Source organism: Elephantulus edwardii, unplaced genomic scaffold (genome assembly GCF_000299155.1).
Source record: "Elephantulus edwardii isolate Elephantulus edwardi_28Jun2011 unplaced genomic scaffold, EleEdw1.0 scaffold00002, whole genome shotgun sequence".
NCBI lineage: Eukaryota > Metazoa > Chordata > Mammalia > Macroscelidea > Macroscelididae > Elephantulus > Elephantulus edwardii.
Window position 1 is genome coordinate 25,936,181 of NW_006399752.1, and position 5,924 is coordinate 25,942,104.

Here is a 5,924-nt window from a genome sequence, read left to right on the forward strand (position 1 = left end):
GTGCATATATCTGCTTGGATGTCAGCTATGGTCTCTTCAGGGTATATTCCCAGTAGTGGAATTGCTGGATCAAATGGTATCTCTATTTGCAACTTTTTGAGAAAGCGCCATACTGCTTTCCACAGGGGTTGCACCATTTTACACTCCCACCAACAGTGAATGAGATTCTTCTCTTTTTAGCCACCACAACTCTTGAGTTCTTTAGTAGATGAAAATGATTCTATCATACAGATAATTTTGCTTTGTATCTTCAACATAGTATGCTTTTTGTGTGTGTCTGGTGGATTTTTTTGCATCTGCAAACATGCACTTCAATCGCTGTATGACATATAAGAAAAAGCATAATAAAGGCTGTTGTGTATTTTTTTTTCCTGTCCCTTGGACCACGAATTGGGTGAGATCTGAAGCTTTATAGCAAACACATCTCTTGTGTGTTGGTAGTGGTGTTAATTTTTTGAGCATTGATAACAGTGATTTGAAAAAACAAAAAAATGTAGGAATTGTTCTAAATTATTATGCAAACTTGTGCAGTGAAAGAATGTCATATTCTTGTCATGATATGTTACAGTTTAGATGTTACCATTTTCAGTTTGGTAAACAGGGGAATATGTATAGTGCTATTTTAGGAAACTGGAGACAATGGAAAAAGGGTATGTTAAAGAGAAATTGTCCAAGTGGATTATAAACTGCATGGGAAGGGATGGCCAGTCTCCTCTACAGTTTACTGGCGGTGAAAATTCTCTGGAGGGTCAGCTAGGAGTTGATTCTAGCTTGATTGTATACAACAACAAACCAAATCAAGATGGTGAGGAGAGTGCAAGAGAGGGTAAGGTTCAGGTCTGTTGTTCAGAGGGTTTCCAGGAGTCGGAAGTCGATTTGATGGCACTTAACAATAACAAAACCAGACTAAATCCATTGCTAGCAAATATATCCTGACCCATATTGACCTTAACTGCCCCAGAGAGTTTCCTCATTTGTAAATCTTTAGGAATGGACTGGCATGTCTTTGTTTTGTGTCACATTTGCTATGTTTCCAGTTCAGACCTTTTGTTTGATTGTTGTTGTTAAGTGCCCTCGAGTCATAGACGACTCATAGCAACCCCATGAATGAAAGACCTGAGCACTGTTCATAGAATTTTCGGAGGCAAGCCATTTCCGAAGTGGATGCCGCTCCTGCTTCCAAGCTTGTTTCATCGGGAAGCTCCACCAAACACTGTCCACCATGGGTAACCATTATTGCCTTTGGCACATCAGTATCACTGTTCAGCATCACAGCAACCACGAGTTACCTCTGTACAGCAACACACAGACCAGTGCCATACCACTTAGAAGAATGTTTGACAAAAAACAATTTAAACCAGGCTTGAGGGCCGCAGATTAAAATTACCCACCTCGGGCTTGGTAGCATAACTTTCTGTCCACTAGGCCAACGTAGCTCTCTCTATGTTGTCATTGTTATTGATGCTTTAACCACCGATCATGAGGGAGGGACCCCGACATAATTATTTGGAAAAATTAGCCTTTAGAAGAACACTGGCAAAATCAACTTAAAATATTACTCAGTCTCAAACTCACTGGTGTCCAGTTGGTTGTGACTTCTTTGGTTTCTGATGCTCTACGTCTTTAAGGGAGGAGACTGCCCATCTTTCTCCAATAGAGCAACTGGTAGATTGAAACTGTTAGGGATGCACTCTACACACTGTCAGTAGACATTTCTGTGTAACTTATACTTCTAGTTTCATACTACTATTTACAAAATTTTAGAATTGTTTCCTTTTACAGATGACTTAAATTTGCTCTTCACTCACTTTTGAGTCAAAACTGAGTCATAATGGACCCTCCAGCAAGTTTTCAGAGACTGTATATTGCAAAGGAGGGTTTGCTCTTTTTTCTCTGCCAGGGCACCTGGTGACCTCACACTGCCCGTCTTTGGCTTAGCAATGCAACTTCTTACTCACTACACAACCAGAGTTCCCTAATTGGTTGCTTGTTGTGTTAATTATGCTATAGAAATTTATAAACCACAATGGAAATGCAGGATTTATGTCTAGACTTTTTTGCTTTTCGTAAAAATGTTACTTATTCCACCACTTTTTAAAACGTGTTAATCTTTATAGACTCAATTATAATAAAAAAAAATAAGGCTTAAGGGGTTTTTTTTGACAAGAAACGAGTTTGGGATATGTGTAGACTCAGTATGAATAAGAACTGGTAAAACAGTTTTTCTTTCAGCATTAGTAAGTAAAAAAGTCCCATAATTTATAGTTATAAATATCTACTCTATATTTTTAAACTTGGAATGTTTTGGGTATACTGTCAATGAGAGATTCTGACCTACATGATTCTATAGGATTGCGTTGTGTTTGGTAACTGTTAAATTCAATAATACCTATCCAGCTTGGCAGACAATGTTTAGTCTCTTGAACCACTTCAATCAAATAATCCTACTTTTTGGATATAATGGGCTTTTTTGATGTGTGGTTTTGAAAGATAATTAGTACTTGAAAGTAAAATGAGTGACAGACATCTTACAACTTTAGTTTTGTCCTAGGGCTTTAGGTAAGTACTTGACAAATCACGTAAAGGGGGAAAAGAGCCATTACATTACAGCTAGCCTTGGTAATAAGTGTATGACCATGCAAAAAGATACTCTATGCCAAAAAGTATGTGAAGTGGAAAATGTCATGTATGAGGGTCATTTAAACTAGAGGTGTGAGCTTCTAGATGCTACTGTACATAGCTCCTTATCTGTCTTTAGTCTTCAAAATAGTCCAAGTTTCATTTGGTGAAGATTGTCATTTGGTGTCATTTCCTAACAAAATCAAGCCAAGTGAAACAAAACCCCAAGTCTTGTCATACATTTCTTCTTGGAAAGCGATGCATTTCTTATGATTTACACGATCCCATCTTAATTTCTTAGTTTGCAAATAAATGTGCATTCTGATCCTCTGCTAGCCTTTGAACCTGCCATCATTGCCATTCTTTTATGAGGTATACAGAAGCCATTTGCAGTGTTAAAGTTGGTTATATTTTGTAGAATTTTCCAAATTCTTTTGTCCTTTTTCTTTGTGCTATATTCAAGCGACAGTGGCTTTTCCCTGCCATGTACTCCTAAACCCCCATCTTATAAGTCTAACTACTCAGACTTTGATAGCTTTTATGTATGTGTGTAAGGTCATTTGTTGTTATGTGCTGCCGCATTGACTGACTTACAGCAACCCTGTGCATAACAGCTCTGAACTCTGCTCTGTCCTGAGCCAGTCTCACTGTCTCTGACTCACCTACCCTCTAACTCCCTTATGCGCTGTCCCTCCACCCTTCCAAGCATGATACCCTTCTCCAAAGTCTCTCCTACCTACATTTCCCAAAGTATGTGAGTCAGAGTCTCAAAATCCTTGCCTCCAAGGAGCAGCTTGGTTTTACTTTTCTCCAGGATAGAACTGTCAGTTCTCTTGATGGTCTATGGTATGTTCAAAACTCCAGCACCACAATTCAAAGGCATTAATAATTCTTCTGTCATCCTTGATCGTTATCCAGTAAAATCTTGCCAAAGATGATTAAAAACCAGCCAGAACAAGATTATTCAAAAACATTGACAAAAGAATTTCCCAAAATTCAAGCTGGATTATGAAAAGGTGGTGGTATGAGGATGAGGTCAAATGGATCCTGGCTAAAAGCAGAGAATATCAGAAAGATGTTTTACTGAGTATGCAAAGGAATTTGATTGTGTGGCTAATAACAAATTATGACTAACACTGAGATTAATGGGAATCTCAAAACACTTGTGTTAATATGAAACTTGTATGTAGACCAAGAAGCAGTTGTCCAGACAGAACATGCATGATTTAAAATCTGAAAAGGAGTGAATCAGGGTGAATCTTTTCTCCATACCTATTTAATCTGTGAGTCTTCCTTCAGTCCTGATGCCACATTCTTTTCATTAGAGTCCAGTTTCTGGAATGCTTTGCTCACCATACAGATTTATTAGGTCTCTGTGGCTTCTTGCTGCCTGGGCATGGTGGCCCGCGTGCACAAGTAATCGCAAGGTTTTTTTTTGGTCCTGTGCTTTTTTGGACTTATGTTTGATGTTTCGTATTGCTCTTCCCCCCCAGGAGTGAGACCCTTGAGTCTTGGCTTAGGGTTTAAGGTGGGTGGGGTGGGGGGAGCTTATACCAACCAAGTCTTACCCCCACCCTGATGTCAGCCTCATTCTACAACAGTGGAGTCAGCCAGTTTTTAAAGGCAATTAATCACTGGGGAGAAGATTGCCCGTTCTTCTCCCATGGAGCAGCTGGTGGATTCAAGTAATGTGCCTTTGGAATTATAGTGCAGTTTCTTACCACTCAGAGGTCCCATTACACAGTAAGGGATTGATTAACTCATTCATTGCAGTCAACTCAGAATCAACCCATAGTTAACCCTCCAGGGGATTTTAGGAAGCTTTAAGTCATGGGAGAGATTGCCCCTCTTTCTCCTGAGATGGTGGATTTGAACCACTGTTTTGTTACCAGCACAGTGCTCTACAGACTACACCACCAGCCAGTGCAAGGGATTGATTATACATTGTTATTAGTTAACTACATTAAGAAATTAGCATTATAAGACAGAATACCTGTGAATGAGTGTACGGAAAGCTAATAATGATTTGTAAATCTTCAAAGAAAAAGGAAAAGATAAAAATCTAGGATTATTTACTTTAAAAGTAATACTTCTAGAAATTGCTGTGAAAGACCAAAATATAGTAATGATGCTTGAAATTAAATGTAAGTAGTTTTTATAGCACTATCAGGAAAAATTGACTAGATGAATAGACGCACTGGCTGCAAGAATGGGTGTAAGCCCAGGGGAGATTATAAGGCTGGCATAGGATTGGGCATCATTTTATCCTGTTGTACGTGGGTTACTATGAGTTGCAGCCAGTGGGATGGCACCTAACCATAATAACGATGTCTAGTATTTTTAGTTTTTTCCCTGAGAAACCATGCTGCTTTTCAATTAGTGCTTCTTTTAGTAGATATTGATGAGGAACATAGGCAAATTATTTTGAGATGGTAAGCATTTTTTTTGTTTTAACTTATGCCAGCTATTTTAGAATTGCTAGACTATAGTAATCTGTCTTCTGTATTTTTACTAGCTATTTTACAGTATACTTAGACATCAGTATTCACATTTAGGAAGAGATGGTACTATATTATTTATGTTCCTAGCTATTTTTTTTTTGTTAAGTACTGTCAAGTTGGAACTGGTTCACATCTGACCCTTCAGCAGAATTTCAGAGGTAGTTAATGGCATGGGAGGAGATTTCCCATGTGAAAATTAGCTGTAGCATGTAATAAGTCAGTGTTGGTTTGCATTTAATGAATTCTTTTCTCCAGTGTAGAAATTAAAAACTTTCCTTAAACCACAAGGTAAAGGTAAATAATCCAATAGAAAAATGGGCACAGGATATGAACACACACTTCACCAGAGAAGACATTCAGATGGCTAACAAGCACATGAAGAAATGTTCAAAATCCCAAGCTCTAAGAGAGATGCAAATTTTAACAGCTTTGAGATACCATCTCACCCCAGTAAGAATAGCAAAACAGAACAGCAAGCAACAAATGCTGGTGAGGTTGTGGAGAAACTGGAACCCATATTCACTGTTGGTGGGAGTGTACATAGGTGTAACCACTGTGGAAGGTGGTATGGCACTTTCTCAAAAAGATGCAAATGGAGATACCATTTGACCCAGCAATTCCACTACAGGGAATATACCCCAAAGAGACCATAACTGACATCCAAGCAGATATATGCACACCCATGTTTATCGCGGCTTTGTTCACAATAGCAAGGAGTTGGAAACAACCCAAGTGCCCACCAACAAACGAATGGCTAGAGAAGCTGTGGTATATTCACACAGTGGAATACTATGTTGCATTGAA